Source organism: Diadema antillarum, unplaced genomic scaffold (assembly GCF_040938485.1).
Source record: "Diadema antillarum isolate AM-2024a unplaced genomic scaffold, OU_Dant_1.0 seq00001770_RagTag, whole genome shotgun sequence".
NCBI classification, from domain to species: domain Eukaryota; kingdom Metazoa; phylum Echinodermata; class Echinoidea; order Diadematoida; family Diadematidae; genus Diadema; species Diadema antillarum.
Window position 1 is genome coordinate 173,655 of NW_027272451.1, and position 24,569 is coordinate 198,223.

Sequence of the window (24,569 nt, forward strand, 5' to 3'; positions counted from 1 at the left end):
CTGAAGCTTTTGGCTTGACATACAGTATGAGAAACAAGGCAATACAGATACTAGAACTACAATGTACTGTCTCAAAGAAGGTACTCATGTACGTACAGATAATTACAGCATATTTTCAAGCATGTATTTTATAAGTACTAGAAAATCTATCTATTCAGCGGCAACTTTGGAACAACAAAAAATATATCAAATATATCAATTTTTTTTTTTTTAATCAATTTTTGATACTCGGCAAACATTTTTTATACAATTTGTACTTTGAATGACTCAAGATAAAGTGCACATACACAAATATGTACATGTGGGACCGAATGACCCACATAAGTACTACACTGTGTAAGAACACCTTTGCCCTTGCATAACAAATAATAATCTTGATGCATATGTGTACTTCAAAATTTAAAAATCATTTCAAAGATAAACCACTTCCTTTAGAATTATACATCAACACTGTTTTCTAAGTTAAACTGTTAGAATGCATATTCACTTATTCACTAGAATTCCCATCGACCCCACAAATTAAAATTAATATCTTAGGCAAATCTTCCATGAAATCTTTAAAATCTATTTTCATATTTTGTTTTGTTTTGCCTTTAGCAAACAATATAATTCACTTGGGCTGACATAGGAAAGGGCAGTTGGCTCGACTGTGAACATGTTCATGTCTTTTTTGTTGCTATCGAGAAAGTTATTGGCCCTTTAGCTACATACTTTTTCTTCTTTAAGTGACTGGTATCTATGGAAGGGAAAATATTTCTCTGCTGCTACAAAAGAAAAATGCATAGCAGAGTATATCATACTCCCTGTTCTATAAACACTTACAACATACAAATGTATGGGAAGATAAAAGCATCTATTAACAAATATTCTGCCACTCTCATAAGAATTAAACCTATTGTACCTCAGTCATGATAAAACACACTCTGAATTACAGCCCAACTACAGTTGTGTATATACTTTAAAAATGTAAAAAAACAAACAAACATATGTCTGAAATACAGATGACATAAGTAAATGATACCGACAAACATTTGTGGTAACCCTAAAGAGTTTTTAAATAATCAAATCCAAGCTTTCTTTCAAATTCATCAGAGCCAAATTAGAAAGCTAAGAAGTATCTTGTTCATGTTCATCATGACTGGACATCTGTACTTGTATTTATGTCATTTCTCTTCAGGAAATATCAATATCTGCCTGATCTCGAAAGCAAAAGTCATAACACTTGGAATCACTATTGTATGATTGATGCATAACCAGGAACTCGTACCAAGTACGATCTACATGTACATTTATATATGACCATTTCTAACAATGCCAATTGACTGCTTTGCAACTTTAATGTTCCAGATTCCCAGAAAACTGCAATTAAGAAATCTGTCTCCGCTGAGATGCATCGAGAATAAATTGTTTTGATGGGACTCTCCGTTCATATACACGTACACATGTACAGGGTGTACGTAGGCCTGGAAGGACACACTCGCAATTACCCAATCATGTCTGCCTAATTACCGCATGCTACAACTGTAGAAGATCCACGAGGCCACACCAGAGGAATTCATATTTTCTGATGGCAATACGATCAAAGAAAAAAAGAATGAGTGTGCATATCAAACCACCACAGTTTTCCTTTTTTTTTTCTTAATTTTTATAGCAGAAAATGGAAAGCATACTGCGACAATGTATCTGACATTAACATTAATACCTGATGCTCTATGCTCATCTTCATACACATATCATCCCGAAGGTCATATACACACAACATCACAAATGTGTTCCCACTGGCTTAACCCACTGAAGACTAGTCCCAAGTATTGACCGATTCGGGTTCGTTGAGGGCAGCAGACATTTTACGGCACAGGGCGCAGCCATAGTGGGTGTATCAGCCGACCCCCCCTGCTCTCCCCCACCCCGGGGAAACATGTTTATCACGCACTTGTAACAAAGGTTCGCGCACTAAGCAAGCATTCGCGCACTCAGTACGAGACGCCTATTGGCTAAAGCAGTTTTTCATTCTGCGCGCGTGCTAATGTACGGAGAGGGGTGGGGGAGTGCGGAGGGGGGGTCGGCTGATACACCTACTATGGCTGCGCCCATGCCAAAAATACACATAGCGCGACACAGAATCGGTCAATACTCCAGGAGGTCTCTATGGGAAACATGTGTTAAATAGCAAAATCAGCTCATCCTCAACGGGTTAATCTGGCCTGCGTAGGTCAGGTATCTGAGTAATGTCAGAACAAATTTCCTCATATTTCACTAGCCATACTGTGAGATCTGATTGTCTTGGAAAAGCAGACTCTTATGTATACTACAATGTATGTGCATGTACAGCAGCAACTACCCAGGACAGGACTGCTGATTCATTTTCTACTCATTTTAATTGCTCTATTTGTCAAGCAGAGCAGAAATTTATTCTCCAATGACAGCCACACATTTGCAGCCAGATTTCATGTACCTGGCCAATTTTTTTTTATGCAGGTTCAGCAAAAGACACCAACCCCTTTTCACTTCTTATGTTTTTAAAACATAGTTTACACATCATGAACATCACCAAAAAATTGATTAATTCTATTCACTGTACTTGCAGGGGAAAGCATTCTATAGTTTAGAAGGACCAAACGTGTAACTGGGTTTTAATGGGAAAACAATTCAAACAAAACAAAACTTTCAATGCATTTTAAAAGTTACGTGCTTGAAAAAAATTATGCACTTTGAAAGTGATCATGAGAATTTTGATGTAAGTTCTACAGTCCCACACATCCTTATTTGTGTTTGGTTCATGAACGTACAATTGTGTACATGTATATTGTTATTAGAGGTATTTTACAAGACAAGCTGTCTTTGTTAAAATAATCCACAGTAATTAGTAGCAGGGTTTTGTTTTTTTTTTTCTACACAAGCAACAGTGTGAAATAGTTTCTTGCCAAGTAAATGACTGCTGCATGATACATTGCATATTAATCTATTTCGGTCAAAGGACAACACTCAAGCAGAGAAATAATGATATTCATCTGCTTATCGCAATTGCACGATAAATCTATAGTTCCCTGCTCAGGGATTACTGTACTACATACAAATTGTAGTACACATACAAGGCTGATCTGAGTCCCAAGATTTTACGCTATGCATTTAGCTTATATACAACAGTCAAGATCATATGAATTTTGATGCGCATAATATCCTGCTGATGAAGAGAGGTACTCTGCTTTAGAACACGGCACTTCTATTATTGCTGTGAGACTACCAATATCCTTTCACACACATTAGTACACAATAGGCTCAGTAGGCTTCACTGATTTAATACACTGATACCCATAGAGACTTCACACTTCATTGTACAGCCATGCATACATGCACAGGCTGCAAGCTGACAGGGTACAGCGACCAGCACAGCAGGCTGGATCTATTAACAATGCCAGGTCATTTGAACGATAGCAGGTAAACATCATCACTCAAAGGCACTAGCGCTAAATGGTCAGGCAGTAATGACTAAACCAAATAAAAAGTGCCTCCAAGGTCATAGATAATTCACTGAAATCAACGCTACAATCACTCCTGATCATTACATGCACCAAGCGCCAACAAGCCTTGCACAGACTCCCTAAGATTCATGTAATTAGCCACAGCATGTTGGGGCCATCTGTGACTGTGCATGAGGAGTACACAGAAATGCCGCTCAGGCATTCCACTTATTATACACATGACATATTGAACTGTGCGGAATTTGTAACATGAACAGAGTGAACATTACACAAACATGTGAGCTACGACCCAGGATAATCGCATCCAGCATATGCCTCACATCCCACACACACTAGTTCACAAAAAAAGGCCTGCAGCTATGCACGGAGCACATTACGAACAGCTTTGTGAAAAATCATAAACGTGTCAGAAATCACTCATATGTGTATACAATACCTTCCAGTAACTTGTTGTCATGTAACACTCACATTCACTCCTGTATGGCATCCATTGCAGTTAGCAGTTAATACGTTTGTGTACTCTGACCCTATGTGTGAAACAAAGGTCACGTTTGCATTTACTGCTGTCTGCTGCCAGCAACTCTCTCCCACAACTGTGTGTGTGTATGCATTACACACACGGTGTGTGTGTCGGTACAAGTGTGTGAGTGTGAGAGTGTGTGCTATGTAAATGTGAGCGATGTGTATAACTGTCACTACCTTGAAATGCCCACACACAAACTGTATGCACTCAACCAATACAAGGGTACACCAGGCTCACATTGCTCCAATAATAGTACACTTCTCTTGCACTGGAGTGCAGCTTGTCTGTGGTTTCAGGGGGAACACTTCCGATTTTGTCACTGAAGACCAGTGGGTGATTGGGGCATTGGCTGCTGTGACTGAGCACACTGGGCCCCTGGGTACAGCCACAGTGGTGAGGTATAGTCAACAAAGCGGGGTAGTGGAGAGAACAAATGAATGTTTAACAAAAAAAGGGGGAAAAGGATACAAAAGCCAGTGAGAAAGTCAGCCACATGAGGAGACTGTGGTGTGTATACGAATGGGGTAAAATCAGTTCATCGCAATGGAAAGGGGGGGGGGGGGGGGGAGTTGGCGGGGAACTGACAGAAATGAAACTGCATTAATCCCCCCCCCCCCCTCCCCCATTGATTTACCCACTTTTCGGCAAAGTCAATCAATCACTGAATAGAATATGACAGCACTGATGGAAGTGTCAGAATCTGTTACCAATAAAATTAATTTGCATTAACATACCACGTGACTGTGTTTATGACATCAAACACACGACAATCAAAATGGTCACCTTCAGAAAAAACATGGCACTAGCACTTGACTTTACAGGAATATCATGACGATGCGATCTTTTACACTAAAACTCCCTGCAGGATATCTTCGCAGCATGTATGATAATGAACTGAAACATATTGACCAAAGAAGACCAAGGACCACTTTTTATTTCATCCTAAACTAATTTTAGATCTACTAACTGTAAAAGTGGATATTTTTGAGTAATTTTTCACACTCGGTCGAGTTAGATAAATTTCCTGTGTTTTTAATTCCGAGGGATGAAGACATCAATTACTGGAACATATGGCAAGCAAAAATATTGGCATGCTTTTATTTCCCCGCTAGTTTGTGGTTGTGCAAAATGCAAAAAATTTTCCACACTGCGACAATTTCCACTCATACAATATGTGCGCACTGAATATTCATGAAAAGAGCCATAATGCAAGATCTAGAAAACAATGACACCAGTATTGATGTTCAGTTTCTTCTCTTTTTTTTGGGGGGGGGGGGCGAGGGAGAAATAAATTCTGATATGACTCACTACAGACAGATACATTTCTTACCTTGAAAACTGGTGTAACAATGGGAAATAATACCTGTGAAATTTTAGAAATCTTTTGTTCTCTTTCGAATAATCAATTAATGGTCTACTAGAGAAGATATAGGATAACTACTTGCAAATTCTTTACGTACTCATAAATTAAATGCATCTCTCGACAATATTTTAGTCATTATTTCAGTAATCCTTTCACTCTCCTCTCATAAGAACAGAGGAGAGTCCCAATATCTGCTCTCTACCTCCCTACCTCTCTCTCTCTTTCTCTCTCCATTTCTTTGAGGAACTTGTATTAAACTGTTCGACACATTGGTTTACAAATTGCCTTTTCAAAGTCACCAGAACTTGATTCATATAGGCCTATGTAGCTACAAGATCGATTTGAAGAAAATAAAATCTGAAACTGTGACGTATGAGCAAACAACTCAACAGAAATCTCAAGCAATATCTACTCTATAAATAATGATAAAGATAATAATGATGATGATAATAATAATAATAATACACGTATTATGTTCATTATTATTATTATTGTTATCATTATCATTATCATATCATTATCATTATTTGCTGTAATTATTTTCATTATCACAAGAAGAAGATGAAAATAAGAAGGAAAAAGAAGAACAATTACACAGTGATAATAGTCATAACGTCTTCACCACTTGAATATTCGGAAATCTGCTGGTTACTCAAAAGAAGCTTTTATAGGCAGAGGTTTGAGATGTCACTTGTCTTGTTAGTTACACGGTTATACATGTACATGATGTTACCAAGTTCAAATTTTCCACAAAAAAAAATTATATATATATATATATATATATATATATATATATATAGCCTCTATGACTCTATCAAAATTATATTCAGTACCATATTCTTTAGCATCTCTCATAACAGTAAGAGTACCCAATGAAAAGTAACTAAGGAAATAATACTTCTGGTCATCTACTCAGAGAAGAACATTAGCACTTTGGAACAGATGCTGACTATCAAACTATTTGATAGCATGTTACATGATGCACTGGTACTGACATTGAAATGATCATGAATCCTATAAAGCAGTAGGACAAATGAAGATAAGATTCCTAGTGACTGGTGCTTTCATTTGGAAAGTCACTTTTTTTAAAGATGATTTCTAATTAAATTTAAAAAAAAAACTTACATATTGCCTTTCCACAGTTGAAAAGAATCTGATTTATATCCTCATGAGATGATGTTTTAACTATTATGTGGCACAATGGGATATCCCTTATGCTTCATTAGACCACAGAAATGGGACTTTCCCATCTCCCTGATTAGATGGTTTTAGTGCTCAATGATGAATTTAAAAAATTGTTGCATTTCATAAAATTGCATTTAATTGATTCTCTAATTCATCATTATGCCACCTAACATATCTTTATTTTTTTTGAAGAAAAAAAAAAGAAGAAAGAAATTGACTCATGGGACTTTGTATATTGATATGGGGTTGCTAAAACATGTCCACATTTGCTCAAGACAAATTGTGGTTAAGAATACACTGGCATTTTGAGAAACTGCAGTGTATTCTGTAGTGGAAACTTGCATAGTGTATGCTGGTGCATTGTGGCATGGCCACACCGAGACATTCAGCTGGGCGAGTATATGAAGATCGCCCTCTCTTGGCAAATGACAGGTTTCTTCTGTAAGTCTAGGGCTTCAACCCAGATCAGCCTCCTACATTTTTTCCCCTGTATGTATGTCACTGACACTTTAAAAATCACACACTATTATATGCTTTACAAGTTCAAGAAAACTCATCAAATCCAAGAACATGAGAAAATCTCTAAAAGAGTAACTGAACACATAAAAAAAACTGTGTGTGTCTAACACTCTGTTTTCCCCAAATGTATAATGCAATACTAACTCAGGATTGCAAACAGTTCTCTTATGCCTACTGTATGAAAGGAATGAAATGATGAAGTTTGTTTGTTTGTTTGTTTTTTAAGTCATGCTATTGCAACATACATTTAGATACAAAAACTTGACATAACTGGTAAAGTTACAACTACCTGTATGTGTCCCCACCCACACTTGTCGCTTCTACCAATCATAACTGATTCTTTTTCTGTTTAATAATATCACATATATCAAGAATTTTTCTTCATCACATGACATATAAAATGGCATGGTTCACTTGCATCATGTCCAGCCCAGCCAAATTAACGCAAAGAAAGAGCAAACATCTTAGCACAGTTCACAGAAAGCAAAATTTTGGCCTTCGGCACTTGCCCTGCAACCCTAGCAAAGTTAAGTACATCATTCCGCAGTGACATACACAATTTTCTTGTTCTGCTGTCTCATCTGTAAATACAATGCATAAGGGCAGTTACACTGTAGCACATACAGTATCTCTCTTTGGGAAACAGTAGAAATGCTTTGGTGATTAGGACACCACTGACATCAGCTATCAAAGATAAAGAATGTCATATGAATTCTAGATTCCTCTTTATCACGTGCACTCAACAGATGCTTGTTTTGCACAGACACACGTCTTGCTGTGATAATTCATGAAATGCTGCTTGATCAGGAATATGAAAGATGGTAGAAAATATATCAAGAACTCTTTTTAAACTGTGGTGGCTTAATTTAACAAGATAATAAACTTTGTGGACTGAGCCATAAGACAATGTTCAAATGCATGGGAATATGCTTTCAAGGGCAATTCCAAGTTTAGTAACATTACATTTAAGCAAATTTACATACATTGTACAATGTGTATTTATTTTTACTACTAAATCACCACTTATTCCTTTCAAGTCAAAATCATGTAAAAAACATGTTCATCCTTCCCAGGTTTATGATATAGAAAAGAATGAATACAATTCAACAAATATTAGAGTTGCCATAGCAACTTAAAAGGTTAGTTAGTAATGTCAAAAAAGGACATGACCAAAGAAAAAAAAATCAATGTCTTGTGACAAAAAGTTTGCAAAAGTGTTAAGTTACTACAAACATAGTGTAGCATTGATTTCAAGTACTGTATCATGACAAATGTTTCCGCAAATACTTTTAGCTAGACCCCCAAAAGCACGGTTAGTAACATCAAAATTTGTCCAGAGTGATTTTAATAACTTTCATAGGCTAACTGAAACTTACAGTTTGTAAAACGTAATGGGGGAAAACCAGCAATATACTGAAAAAGAGGTGTACTTGGATGTGAAGTCTACATATTCTCTATGGATGCTTGAGATTGTAATTCAGGTCTCTTTACCCTAAAGGAAGTAACAGTTAAAAAATGATTTCTTCTTGTGTGTGTTGGTTTTTTTTTTCAGCAGCTGAGCACTACATTATCAGAATCAGAAGTGAAATGCACAAGTGCATGTGAAGAACATGCCAATGACACTGTGTTTCCACTTCAGCTCTAGGAATTCCAACTGAGGTATCATGTGAATTGCTGGGGAGCACTGACAGTAAAATTGCTCTTTCGGCTATAGAATTTATTCAAAACCACTATGACCACACCCAAACATAAACTGTTTTGTATGAAAGTGCTCTAAGTTTATGCAACAGTTTTGTTGTCAGAACACTACCTTTGTGATGTTTTCGTCTGATTATCAAGAGTCCTGTCAAAAACACCTGCCTTATAGGCCGTGTTTATACTTCCCCTTTTTGGGTCAAAATCAGCATTTTGATACACGTTTAGTTAAAAACACGATTGCATCCTTTCTCACTTTGATATAAACGCCGTTTCAAAACGTTTCAAAACGTTTCAAAACGCACAAATATGTGCGTTTAGGATCTGCGTTTCTGAGTAATCACGTTTCATGGGGAGGCATAAACGCAAACCACATATACATGTAAACACGTTTAAATGATGTCATCTCCATCGCCTGTCCGGTTCATGTACAGTATAAATGCGCGCACCAGGCCACGGCAGCCAACCTTTCGATTACTGTACTTTGCAATGTACAATCTGTAAGTGTTAATCCCTAAAGCTCTCTGTTGGTACATGTTCCACACTATGCACTGTACGTACACAGACACGTGCATGAAGAGCCACTACCATACAATCCGATTTTATCAACAATGTGTCGATAAAATCAATACTCGTGTTTCCTATCATTGTCTACAGTCCATACATACAGATGTACTATGTGTATTAGTAAAATAATCGAAATTATATTAGACATGCTACGGAACGTGAACAATCCACACACTCATTCCAGAACTTCCGAAAAAGCACGCGCCCCAATTTGACCTTCCTCTGCTGAGGTCAACGAAGCTATTGTAAATGCTCTTTCCAAGCTCGAAGAAAGTGAGCATAAACAGTGCTCCCGTGAATACGTTTTGAATCAGCCTTTTGAATCGGCGTTTCAAAATGCTGATTCTGCCTTCGCATATTGAGCATAAACACACCCTAAATTCTCTGTGGGTTTCATATGTTATTTTTGCAAACTCTACTAGGACAGAAAATAATGGTCACATAAGAAACAACTCAGTTAAAATTCAATATTTAGGAAACTAATTTGTTTGCAGCTACAATTGTACATAGGACCATAACATGTGTACAATATACAACCGGTACATATAAACACTTTCCTGCCAACTCACTTCTCCTTTGTGTATAATTGCATTTGGAAGTTGATTTTCATTGCTCTATCATTTAAAATCAATGAATGGCCAGTATACCCAAGTGAAACAACTTTTCAAATGAGGGACTTGATACTTTTTAAGTTTATCAATTTTCTAAAGATTGTTTTCCCCTATTACTTTTGTCGCATATTGGATACATTTGTAAAGATATTATGCAAATTTAGTCAGAAAGAACGGCAACTCATGATGAGTTTGGTAATTCATCACATAATTGGAGGCAGATGTTTGTTTTGCCTGAAATTCAAAAGGGGATAATACAACTATCTTCTACAGCAAGAAAAAAAAAAAAATCCAATTGCCCCATTCCATCTCATCAAATATTGTAATGTACATTATAACTTTTCAATGTGGAATACAATGAGGATCGGGCATTGACAGATGTTGTGTGTGCAAGTACAATGTACAGTTGTAATGTGTCCCAAACAGATGACAGACCCAGAGAGAAAATATGTACAGTTGTACCAACATTTTGTTTTGTTTTGTTTTGTTATGTGATAATAATTCTACAGCAGCTGCAAACGTAATAACAACTTAGCAATAATTAGTCAAATACACAGACCATTATTGAACTTGTACACTTGTAGAATCTTCATCTTGTACAGAAATATACAGTAGCCATGAAAATCTAGATACCATAAAAATTATAGAGACCAGTTGTCATTACCTCAAAACATACCCCTTGATTTGCATATGATAAATTAATTAACATTATGAAAAGCACATTTGGTCATTTAATAAGTTACTGACTGAACATGTATTTGTTTATATTTCTCAAGAGAAATTCTACACTTAAAAGAAAAAGTAAATCATTGCCAAATAGGTACCAAGTAACACCCAATTTGTGCGGAAGATTTTTTTTTCTTTATGCATTTATTTGGAAAAAAAAAGGGAAAAGTACCTTTAGTTATAATTCCAATAACTGATGATTCACAGGAAAGTAACAACCTCTAACTAGACTTTAAATCCTGTATCTTAAAAAGCTGCATTTCTGTCTGGCATTGTAGCATGACCAAACTTGCCTACATGGTAATTTTGTTTTGATTTTGAGTGAGCATCCCTATTAAAATCAAGCCCTGAGTAAAGAAGAAAGAATGACCCTGATATCAAGATTAGAGATACTGGTGATATCAAATGCTTGCAGCTGCTCCGATGACACCCACTGAACGATTGGGAAAAAAAAAATCACAGTCACATAAATGTCAGTAAGTCATAAGATATGATACTTTACAGGACCATTGAAATACTACGCAAAACAAGCAGTTTTTGTGTTATCTTGAATGTGATGTTGATTACTTGTATAAACATTGATATACAATGTGTACAAGAAGGTGTAGGTATCGAATGCCAATTATGCCAAGCTATTCCTGCGTAACAAAACTCGTCATAAACAATCTACTACTGCAAATCCCCTAGACAGGAATGTTTACATACCTTAGAATATATGCATGTAATCTTTATTAGTGTGTGTGTGTGTGTGTGTGTGTGCGCGCTTGTTTGTGTGTGTGTGTCTACATGTATAAAACAAAGAATAAACAAAATAATGATTTTCTATGTGCACAATATTGCATTCACACTAGTAATAGAGCTTTATCATTGTACAAACAGGATGGCAAGAACAATTTCCAAAACATTCAAACTGCTGTACACTGAATATTTTTTGGCACCTACAGTGTACATGTACAAATGTTACATTAATAGTAGTCCTATACAAGAGTACACTGTAGGTCTGACCTTTGATACAACATTTTCAGACGAAAACAACAGACAAACCTATTCCTTACATACTACAGTGTACAAGCTCTACAAGTAAGCATGGCCAGGGCCCCATTTCATAAAAGATGTTAGGATAGCAACTCTTGCTGGAATGGCAACTTTCCACAGCAGCGGCCAATTCACGAAATTGGATTCTTGTCATTACTATGACAATTACCAATCCAGCAAGAGTTGCTATCATATCCACTTTTCATGAAATGGGGTCCAGAAGCCCACATTCCACTGAACAAAACTGCATCAACAGCTAACAGGTTGAAGAATGGTAAATGTATGTAGGTCATGTGACTGTGCATTAATTTTATGCAACATGCACTCAGTGTAGCAGTCACACACCACAGTACACTAAAAAAAGTCCATAAACAGCACGCTCGACCACTATGCACAATATATCATTGTCAACATGTCACTACATCGCAGAAAGCAATGGTAGAATTTCCATCACAACGAACACCAAGTAGCAATCTATAAATTTTTTTCTGTAAAATTTGCTGCTGTCAGTCAATTAAAGATCCAAAATGCGTACAACTTTTGAGTTCAACAGATGGATATGGATAGTCCCACCTATAGGATGCAGAATGGTGAAACCCAAATGACTGCATTCACAACTAACTGTCACATTTTAAAAATTTTAAAGCAGACAGTGTGTTCAAGAGTAGACCTGTCATAAAGCCCAAATATAAGTCAATGTACTGTGTAGGTCTGTACAGTGTATATTGCATTGCCATGTGTCAGCCAAAACAAAGACGATAGGACCTAGCCTGTCAGATAGGGTCAAGTGTTCAGAATTCACACAGGAAAATAACACATTAAAAAAAAAACCCACATCAAGGTTCGACCTCCCGTGCCAAAATTCGACCACACGCAAAAGCATAGGTTTTACATGCAGCTGGCGGTAAAATTTTGGATGGCACTATGTCTATGGTTGAATTTTAAGGAATTATTTTGGTGGGCTACTACTGTTTAAACAAAAATCAATGGATGATTGGGTCTTTGTGTCAGGTACCACTGACCAGTTATCCCACAAAGCCAAGAAAGGTGATGTCGTTGAGTTTGCGATAGTATGGTTGGGTGTCCAGTACATCGACACCCTAATGTTTTTCTATTTAATAGAAAATTAAAATATCTAACAATTTGCCTGAAATTTTGCTCACATATAAAGAAAATACTCTTAATAGTCTTAATTCACAAGCGTGCATTAAAATGTGATTTGCAATGCGATAACTGCTTTGAATGCGTGGGGTGTTATTTTGACACACTCTGCTGTGCACACCATAATTTTGAAACCAACACCCCTACCCTAGGCTCTACTGACAAAACTGTACGTGTGAAATGCACGTAATGCTTTTCCAATGTGCATTTATAATCTAGAGTATCATTGTTTGGCTGTTGATCTTGTTTATTATCACTAATCAGGTTTTTCAGTAATATTTGGACATCTTCAAATCCCCTGCGAAGAATGCAAAACCACTGCATGCACGTAGTCTCGTGCGTGAATGTTTGTTCTGTACGCGCAATACTATAGAGTAAAATATCCCGTTTGCGGCAGTTTAAGCATTGTTAAGGGTTTTTCCAACTTGTAAACAAATCCGGCAAATTATTTTCAACCATTTCATATATCATAGACAAGATTATTCATGAACGCAATTGTTTTCATAAAAGAAATTTACCATTGACCAACGCAGTTTTCATGATTTACCAGGGCAAAACCCGGCACAATTTTCACCGATAAGGGCGATATGCGACGTAGTATTTCTGCTTGCGGCACGATGTACCATCCCTATGCAATTCGCGCGTGCTCCGCGATCTTTAGCTGAACGCCTTCACATGTCTCGCGAACATTGCGTAAGCGCCAATTCCCATTGCAAAAGCACGTGAAAATAGCGGGCGTACATGCATTGGCCGCAAACAAGATCGCAATTCTGGCGGTGTTGTTGATGTCTTTCTCGTGTTTTTCTGAATTTTTTCGATGGTAACGTCCACTTTCCGAACAAAAATGGCGGCCTACATCGGCTCGCGAAAGTTCTATTTGATGTGAGGATATGTTTTCAAAATCCACGAGCATCGGGAAAACGACAAAAAATCAAGTTTCTTGGACCATTATTTCTTAATTGTTATGTTAAGAAGTAACGAAAATTTTATTTTGGATGCGATATGTTGTCATTTAGGTGAGAAAATTTCACTTTCGTCAGAGATCGTGCCCATTTTATCGGTTGGTTTTTGTTGATTGCTAGTGTGTTAGTATATGTGTAATGTGCATGTAACAGTGCAATGCTGTGTTTAGCGGTATATTACCGTGTATGTTGTACCTGCCGCGAACGGCTGCACGGCCGCTTACTGCCGCAGTTACTCTCAGTTCGGGAAACCCACTCACAAGGGGGGCCCCTCCTTATAAGTAACCCGTCCCCCTTATAAGTAACCCCGTCCCCCTTATAAGTAACCCCCGGGGCACCCCTTATAAGGAGTCTCCACGCTTTTTTGCAATGCAACGCGAAAATGAAAGGACTGCGGCAATTCGCTTGATTATGTCCATAAAGCTTCACAAGTTTCCTAGTTACTCACGAAATTTGAGCAAAATCGGTTTGAGGCATCATATCTAAAATCATGGATTTAAATGCGATGTCAAACGACCCATGCGAATGCTGTAATGCGAGCGATTACTGGCGCGAGTGTCGCCAGGCGCGGCGGCGCGGCAATGCTTGAGTGCAGACGTGGCGACATCTAGTCGCCACGTCTGCACTCAAGCATTGCCGCGCCGCCGCGCCTGGCGACACTCGCGCCAGTAATCGCTCGCATTACAGCATTCGCATGGGTCGTTTGACATCGCATTTAAATCCATGATTTTAGATATGATGCCTCAAACCGATTTTGCTCAAATTTCGTGAGTAACTAGGAAACTTGTGAAGCTTTATGGACATAATCAAGCGAATTGCCGCAGTCCTTTCATTTTCGCGTTGCATTGCAAAAAAGCGTGGAGACTCCTTATAAGGGGTGCCCCGGGGGTTACTTATAAGGGGGACGGGTTACTTATAAGGAGGGGCCCCCCTTGTGAGTGGGTTTCCCGAACTGCTCTAGAGGGGTGTCAATACTGTCGGTTTCAATGTATAGTGTCGATGTGTTGGACACCTACCATGTATATCACAGAAAAATGTTAGACTCTACAAATTACAATATTTACAATTTTAGAATTTCAAATTAATGTTAGAGTAGAATCTGTATCACATCAGTGTCATCAGCCTAAAACAGGCTGGAGCTCTGACACTGCCTCTGATTCAACATACAAAGTCTTGCGTTCGTTACTTTCAGATTCAATACCTTTACCCATTTATAAGGCCTCTAACCTGTTACTAGATCTCATTTGTCTACAAACAAATGTACCCACTGCCACTGGCACTGAGCTGCACTGGGTATTGGAAAGTCAAGGTCGAGTGTCAGTGCAGTAGGCCCTACATCGCATCAGTGCCAGTGCAATGCCAATAATACAGTGCAGTGCCTCTGGCAGTGATGTCTTGCAACTCGAGCAAGCAAGCAGAAGCATCTAACAATTTTACGCAATTTGCAAATTCCCTCTTCACAACATTACAGTCCAATGTACAACAATCTGCCTATTAATTTTACGCCGATCACTAAACATAATTCAAACATCATGTTCGTGCGAAACCTCTCAGGCTTAACGTTACTTAGCTTAGTTGAGTGACATGACTTCACCAATCAATATGGCGGACTACTACACAGTGAAACACATACGAGGCCTCTTTCTAGGCAGTAGGTCTACACATTTAACGCGAGACAATGATATCGTGTTGTGTTTAATCGATGTCCATCTTTCATCATCAACTAATCTAAATGTGAGTCTAGGGCCTATCACATAACCACTCGTGACATCCTAAAGCACTATCGGGTTTTTATAGGCGTAATTCAATGACACGTTTTAACGACCTTTGAAAACCTGATATCCACCCTAGAGATAGGGAAATTATCACTGCTGTGCGAAAAAAACAAAGCAGCGAAACGCAACGGTTCGCTGAGTTGTGAATGACTGAAAATTGCACTTACATTTTGGCTATTGTTTTATGGATGTGCGTGACCTCGGACACCCTTTGTAAGATTCCCTCTGTTTATTCATACAGTTTTGGTCAGATAACAAACTTTCCAACGAGAGTATCAACATCCACACGACGGCAATCAAGCATGAAAAAGTGATGCGATAATCAATCCCAGTTCACCAACTCTTCCTGACATTATTCACTTGTGTCCTGCCTGAGAGCTGCTGCTGTGCGAAAATATATTAGGATGTAGGTTGGGAGAATTTGTCAACATGACTTGAACATGAGAGAAAGAGCACTCCTATCTAGAGTTCACATGACAAATCAGTATCAAGTAGGCATTACATGATTTCATCTGTAACCTTTCAGTTTAGAAAATTGTTGAAGATCTATTCATAACTTTTCTTTCTCTCACCAATATGAGATGAAAGATACCCCTTGAATCGATATTCTCCCTACATCAATGGATACCACCATTCCAAGTAACGGGTAATCCGATTGGTCATTTGCCAATTACTCGTCGTGTTGATTGGATAAGGTGATAAGGTTGCGCACTCGCCAGCCTTGTTTCATTCATAATTTGCTTGACACGGGTCCACTGCACGGACGGGTCTAGCTTGAAATTTGGAACACGTTCGTATTGACCACTGGTAATGACCACAATACCTCATTTCGGGGATCGATAACAGAATTCATTAGACTTTAGAGACAAAAGTGATTTATGGACACAGAAAAACAGCTTTCTAACAGTGTGGAGGTAAACAAATATAGAGAAAACCTTTGTGGCAGTAATGTCGCTGAGTGGCTGTCCAATATTTCCGGAAACAGCAGCAGCAGCAGCAACAACAACAACCCGGAACACTCAATGACTAAATGAATATCATATAGAATTTATGGCATAGTTTATTCAGATTTGTACACACTGAAAAGTTCTTTATTTTTGTTTTGTTTTTTCCCAGAATGAAATTTAAAGTGCGAAACTAACTAAAGCCGCGTAAAGGAACATTCGTGAAGTCAAGTTTTGATGGCTAGTAGGGCCTACAAGTCATTACGTACAAGTATCCGAAAAACGCTATGTATAGTGCAATATGAAAGGGATGCATTTGTTACCAGCAAAGAGCACGGGATGTATATGTGGAGGTGGATGTTATGGTAGTAGATGATTAATAGGGCCTACATATTTTAAAGGCATGCATAATTTACCATTTGCAGAGGAAACAAAAACCCAGCTTTAGTGCTTCAAAATTGTTATACTATGTGAGCTAGGGATAGAAACCACCAATCCAACATTAAGTACATGTATAATGAAATATACAAAATTTGAACAATAGTCATAATAAAATTGTTTCTAGACTAAACTTACAAGTATTGTTTATTGCAAAAAAAATAGTGATATCTCCTTATATCTTAGGTTTTACTGTGAAATTTTTATATGGTAGGATTTTTGTAATACAACTGACCCGCACATACCATGCATCAATGTGATAACTTGAACATTTTTAAATCACTGCTCCCAATGGTAAACAATACCTTTAGAGGGATGGTACAGTTTCGGTTGAGATGGACTTCATGTTTCGAACGTTTTTTTTTATGTTGATTTTTTTTAAAGATAATGAGAAAGTTAGTATAACCATTGAAATAATGAAAGAGCATATAATTCTAAGAGGAATTCAAAGTTTATTTGATGAAAATTGGTTCTGAAATGGCCGAAATATCTAAAACAAAGCAAAGGTGGGACCTAATAAGATCGCTTTGTTTTTTGATATCTCAGCCATTTCAAAACCGATTTTCATCAAATAAACTTTTAATTCCTCTTAGAATTGTATATGCTATATTATGGTAACCACTGTGAAGGAATACAAGATGATGGACTGGTACGGCAGAACAGTATGATATCTTCAGTCTCACTTGCCGTTCCCACCAAATAACAGCATTGGTCGCAAACATAAGATAAAATTAGGTGAAGATGTCGACAATTCCCAACTGTCGATCCCACGCATTCATTTTTGCGCAGAAATACTGTACCTCAAATCCGGTGCGGTTATTAATCTATCTATAACAGCAAACCTTTCCCCGTGAACGTCAACAATATCATAATAGTTCAGTCATTCGACAAAACACGACCTCGATGATACAGGTTTTTCTTTTAGATTCCATGACAGAAAATTAGATTTAGTGAGGTCTGAGGATTTGTTGGTATGGTCAACGGTCATTGTGATGAGGGCATGGCATCAATCACCAAGATTTTCTTCCTTTTTTTTTTTTTTTTCTTTTTGCTCATCTTCGCGGTTCGCGCCCTCATGATAAGAAACACGAAGCATGTGCAGCAATCACGCATGGTTGGTGGTCAGGAGTGTTGACTCCGTGTCACAAAATGTTATGATTTCTGTGGTTGATGGCTGTCCGCCGTGACGAGGGCAACTTCCGGTGGTGTCAGCAACAAGTCCGCGGGAGAACATCAGCATGGGAGAGCCAGGAGCATTCGGGAATGGGGAATTCCCTATACGTTTGCCTTTGCGAGACCCGAAAAGGCCGACTTTCTGGAATGACGGAGAATGATGCGGAGCGTTCTGCTGATTAGCAGATTGTCCATATTGATTGAGGCTTTGAAGGAGGAAAAGGAATGCCAAGTAGGCTATAGTGGGTCAGCATCTTACGGCTCGAAGGGGAATATAGGATAGATCCTAATCAGTGACACCAAGACAAATGCCGTGATAAGAGTCCGCGACCAGTTGAGATCTGCGGGTTCCTGCACGGATTACTGAGTCCAGCAGGGAGGTGAGACGAACTCTCACCTCCCAGGGAGACCCAGGTACACCAGTGCTTCTCAATTAACGTTCTCTAACCCGAGGACCACTTTAGCTCATGCAATTTATTTATTTATTTATTTATTTATTTATTTATCTATTTGGGGGCAGAAGATCGACAAAGGATCTATTTTAATTCAATTTTCGGCCCACAGCGTGGCCCACCAGTGGCCGCATCAGGGCCCACCCTGTTGAGAAGCAATTCTCTTGTGAAGACTCATACAGGACACCAGTGCCGTATTGTGGAAGTGCGCCCTCACACAGTCACGCAGACTGGCGAAACATGATAGTGGTGAAGATATCAAAAATTGGTCGAGATGCTCACATTCGGCGGAGAGTATAAAATTTTGCATAAAGGGGTATTTGGGGGGCGCTGATTTTAATAAAAAAAAGTGAATTGATGTTTCTGTTATCATTATAATTCAACGGAAGCGAGGGTGTTATTTTTTTAAGTGTTTTTTTTTGTTATTATTTAGCATTGTCATAACTAATTACATAATATATTCATTGTCCTGGATAGGTTTGGCAAAAGAAAACATGCAATAAAGAAGGATTCACACCTAGATTTTTGAAGCTTTAATATTGTTGATCCATATGTATAGCATTAAGTTTTTATTAATTTTGATTACCAAGTTTTGGGCAGAAGATAAAGTCAAGAGGCAAACAGTGCACTGATGTCTATGAATTACGCAGTGCAACCCCATAGGAGATACAGGGCCTATAATGGTCCCGTGCGATTAAAAGAAAAATCACTGTTGTTTAGTAATCTAAACTTCTTTTAGCTATCATTGCCTCAAGTTGCCTCACACAACTTGTTATGTTTTTTATGCCTCCGCCACGTAGTGGTGCCGGAGGCATTATGTTTTCGGGTTGTCCGTCCTTCCGTCCGTCCGTAATGAATTTTGTGGACAGCGTAACTAAAAAACCTTTTGAGGTATCCTAATGGAACTTGGCATGTATGTGCATTAGGGGGTAAAGTTATGCCTATCAACTTTTGGGTGCACATGCTCAAGGTCAAAGGTCAAAAGGTCAAGGTCACTATGCTCAAAATTTCACTATTTCCCCCATATCTATGCAATGCCTGAAGATACTTTCTTGAAACTTAGTGTATACATGTATTATCCAATTAAGATTATCTGGTGAAAGTTTGGGGTCATGAGGTCAAAGGTCAAAGGTCAAAAGGTCAAGTAAAAATGTTAAAATTTCACTTTTTTCTCCATATCTTGGAAATGGTTCAAGGTATCTTCATGGAACATAGTATATATGCATGTACTGACTGGCTATGATTATCTAGGGAATTTTAGGTTCATGGGTCAAAGGTCAGGAGTCAAAGGTCAAGGGCAACACTTCAAAATTTTACTATTTCCCTCATATTTATGCACTGCCTGCAGGGTTTTCTTTTTTTTTTAACTTGGGGGTGTATGCATGTATAACCCAATAGAGATCCTCTGGGAAGTTTTTTTTTTCCCAAAAAAAGGTCAAAGGTCAAAGGTCAGAGATCAAGTGAAAGTGCTGAACTTTACTTCTTCCTCCATATCTCGGAAGTGGCTCAAGTTATCTTGAAACTTAGTAAATATTTATGCATGCTCTGCCTGACAGTGATTCTCTTATGAATTTTAGGGTCAAAGGTCAAGGTCAAAGGCCAGATGAAAATGGTAACAATTTACTATTCAATACAGAAATTGCACTTTTTCTCCTTACCTTGAAAATTACTCAATGCATAAACTTATGAAAGGGTCAAAGTCAAGTAAAAGTCTGAAATCCCCAAATACATGCTCTCCCATTCATCCAATCAAACCTAGGTCAAGGAGGGTGAACATTCAACACGTTTGTGACAAACATCATTTTGATATTTTGCCAATTTTGTGAAAATATAATCACACCTTGTCCACATACTACAGACCTATTAGGAGAATCATGCATGTACGGCGGAGGCATACCAGTCGCCATGCTTTTTTTTTTCCCACACCTCAAGTGGCACCAGAAAAAAAAAACCAACAACACTTGGTTACATTTTTTTTATTATTATTATTTGTTTGCTTATCAGCTGAAGAAACCCGGAAGTGGCAGCAGAAAGTTGCGCTGAAGGTCTTTTCTTTTTAATTTAGCAATGGACATTTTTTCATTTAGTTATTTACCGATGGACATAACTAGATCTTAGATAAAAAAATCATAACTTTTGAATAGAATGATATTAGTGATTTTCCTCAAACCTCACCAAGCCTGTTCTGTTAACTTTTGTATTCACTGAATCAACATTTATATTTGGGGTACAATGCTAGACATAAACAAAAGACCACCATAGCGAGAAATCTCTATCATAACCGAGTCATCTCCTTCATAATTCTTTTTAATGTATTCCACAATGCTTCTCAAGACAAAGAATAATTCATCAACTTGTGTACGTACATACGCGTGCCAACTTTAAAATGAACCACATATAATTTTATCACAAAGAGCTAAAACAGAACTCCGACAATATCTAAAAGAATGACAAAGAAAGATCGGCTTTTGCGCCTGTTAGATTGGGCTAGAATTTAACTAGTTTTCCGCACACTGTTCTCTCACAAATTGAAATACAGTGTATCATAATATTATAGAGTATTTCATTCATATATTTTGTAATCATTATTCTCCCCGCTTCTCAACCGGTGGGCTACGATGTCGGGAAAAAAAAGAAGAAAGATCAAGTATTCATGGAAGATTCATACTTGATCTTATTTGGCCTCGAAGAAAATTCTAGGTCTCAAAATAGAAGCCAAAGTGGGACCCGAGTTGAAAAAAAAGTTGGTCTGATACCATTGGCGTAAATCCCGGGGGAGATGGGGGGGGGGGATAAACCCCCCCCCCCCCCTGAAATGGAGGAGGGGGGGATGGCCTGTACAATCATCCCCCCCCCCTGAATTTTGAGGGGAAAAAATGGAGGAAGCAGAAATGTGATTGTATCAATTTTGTACGCCGGCCTTCAGACAGGTACAGAGCTGAACCGTATTCTATCTTGTAGGAAAATGTATACATAATTTTTTCAAGCGCTCGCTCGCTTCGCTCGCTCGCGAAGAAAGTAACATCGACATACACTGTAAGGTATGGCTCAGACGTTGACAACGTCAAATAGTATAGGCCTACATGTCAACATGCTATGACGCGAGTAACTGGGGATCATCTGCAAGATATGTACGAAAACATACAAACAAATAATAACAAAAACGATATCGCCATAATTGATTCCCTCCATTTCCTGAATCATTCCTGAGAAACGACAGTGACTGATGACTCAGTCAGGATACATCTATGGGCATACCAAGGGAAGATCAGGGATGTTGAATCTATTGGGGGGGGGGGGGGCAAAGGGGCATTTGCCCCGCCCCAACGGAAGTGGTTAGACAGACAAATCATTTATTCCCCAAGCAATTACCGAGATGAAGACAAATCTCGAACTTTCTTAATGGAAAATTGTCCAAATATCGCCAGAACTATATGCACCAGATCGTTGTATTGCAATCATAAACATGCAAAAGGTCCGCTATACAGGATCCCTTTCGATAAACTTTGTACACTTTTGACATAGACGTATATTTCCCTAATTTATCAAAGAGTGTGCAGCAGATCTTTCACGTAACAAAAGCAACCTAATATGTAGAGGTGTCGATGGGGGGGGGGGGGATGGTTCCCCCATAAAAGTGGGACAAACAAAAGCGAAAAATATAGCTGCAAACGGCAGTTTTTGGAGTGTAAAATTTTAAAATTCTAAAGTCGCTCGCTCCGCTCGCTCGCATTTAACCGCTATGCCATTCTCCTGATGTTGCTGCCAGTGATTGACAGCAGGTGCGCCCGGTGCGCCACCCTTAATTTCCAAAGCGAAAAATATAGCTACAAACGGCAGTTTTTGGACTGTAAAATGTAAAAATTTTGAAGCTCGCTCGCTTCGCTCGCTCGCATTTAATCGTTATTCCATTCTCCTGATGTTGCTGCCAGTAATTGCCAGCAGTTTTCGCCCGGTACGCCCCTTAATTTCCAAAGCGTAAAATACAGCTACAAACGGCAGTTTTTGGACTGTCACATGTCAAAATTTTCAAGCTCGCTCGCTTCGCTCGCTCGCGTTAAATCATTATGCCATTCTCCTGATGTTGCTGCCAGTAATTGCCAACAGTTTTCGCCCTGTGCGCCCCCTTAATTTCCAAAGCGAAAAAATACAGCCACAAACGACAGTTTTGGGGACTGGAAAATGTCAAAATTTTCAAGCTCACTCGCTTCGCTCGCTCGCATTTAATCGTTATGCCATTCTCCTGATGTTGCTGCCAGTAATTGCCAGCAGTTTTCGCCCGGTGCGCCCCCCTTAATTTCCAAAGTGAAAAAATACAGCCACAAAGGACAGTTTTTGGGACTGTAGAATATCAAAATTTTCAAGCTCACTCGCTTCGCTCGCTCGCATTTAATCGTTATGCCATTCTCCTGATGTTGCTGCCAGTAATTGCCAGCAGTTGCGCCCGGTGTGCCCCCTTAATTTCCAAAGCGAAAAAAATACAGCCACAAGCGGCAGTCTTTGGACTGTAAAATGTCAAAATTTTCAAGCTCGCTCGCTCCGCTCGCTCGCATTTAATCGTTATGCCATTCTCCTGATGTTGCTGCCAGTGATTGACAGCAGTAGCGCCCGGTGTGCCCTCCCCCTTAATTTCCAAAGCGAAGAATATAGGTACAAACGGCAGTTTTTGGACTGAAAAATGTCAAAATTTTCAATGCAAAAAGATTTCATCGTGGGAGGGGGAAACCCCCCTACCATACCCCCCCCCCTCACTTGCTTCGCTCCCTCACATAACCGCTCCTCTTAAGATCAAATCCTGTCTACGCCGATGATAGGCCCCATTATTTAGTAGGCCTTCACAGTGATGTCGCACAGGCGGAGCAAGAGCTGAAATACCACGATTTTGTCATTCAATAATATATTGTGAATATTTCATTTTCTTATTGTTTTTTTAAAGAAAAGAAAGCAAAATTTTCACCAAAAGTGAGCACCAGATCGCTGAATTTGAGGTCTGATAATGCAAAATCTTCCTCGTGTGGGAGAGGGATACCCGCCCCCCCCCCCCATACACACCCTTTCCCCGTTCGGTCGTTCCGCTCCCTCTCACAGATATTTCAAGAGAAAAAAAAAATGTTTTCATACTTTTAAGGTCTGATTTTCCGCCGAAAGTCATCTGACAAGCAAAAAAAAAAGCAACAAGAACAAAAAGTCTTCATATTGTTGCTGCCACTTTTCTCCCACTTCGTATTTCATGCAAAAGAGTGGGACATCCGATCCCTGTAAAGTGTGTGTTTGTGTGGGGGGCACCAAGCTTCTCCCCCCCCCCCCCCCCCCCAAAGGCTGCGCCGGTCCGGTTATGGGCTTGTAATCGTGGTGATGGTGACCATCCCCCCCCCCCCCCCCCCCCCCCCACTCCTCAGTACGGATTTACGCCGTTGTCTGATACAGCTGTAGGGCCTGCTGGAGGAAATAAAAAAGAAGGAAAAAAAAAAGAAAATCTTTTGCAGGGCCATCTCTAAGCTCAATCCAAGCGAACAAGAAGAAACGTAGGCCCTACTCGTATGCTACTTTTGTAAACGATTTTCATCTTTATTTTTTCTATTTTTCTATTTTTTATTTATCATTATCGTTATTGTTGTTATTATTTTACAGTATATTATTATTATCATTATTATTATTATTTTATAGTATACTGGAGTACTTCCTACCACGGCTTTTGTGTGCACGAAAAGGTGCCGCACGCACACTACAGACGCACACGTACACGGACACAAGCGGTGATTGTGAGTGTTCGCGCGACAGAATGGTAAATATCATTTCTCGCACCGAAGGTGGATTTGTCACAACACCCGGTCCAAACACAAAGCCTTGCTCCACTCATGTAATTGCTGTCATGGCGGTGCGTGGTGGGAGAACGAAATGATCTCACTTCGATAATTGAAACAAAAACATCAACCACCTTACATCGTTTCCGCGCTT

At 38.9% G+C, this 24,569-nt stretch overlaps 1 pseudogene; it reads right to left on the minus strand.

Moving 5' to 3' along the window:
* Nucleotides 1-15,963, minus strand: part of LOC139712186 (uncharacterized) — a 151,016-nt pseudogene extending 135,053 nt beyond the window's left edge.
* Nucleotides 15,964-24,569: the final 8,606 nt, after the last annotated feature.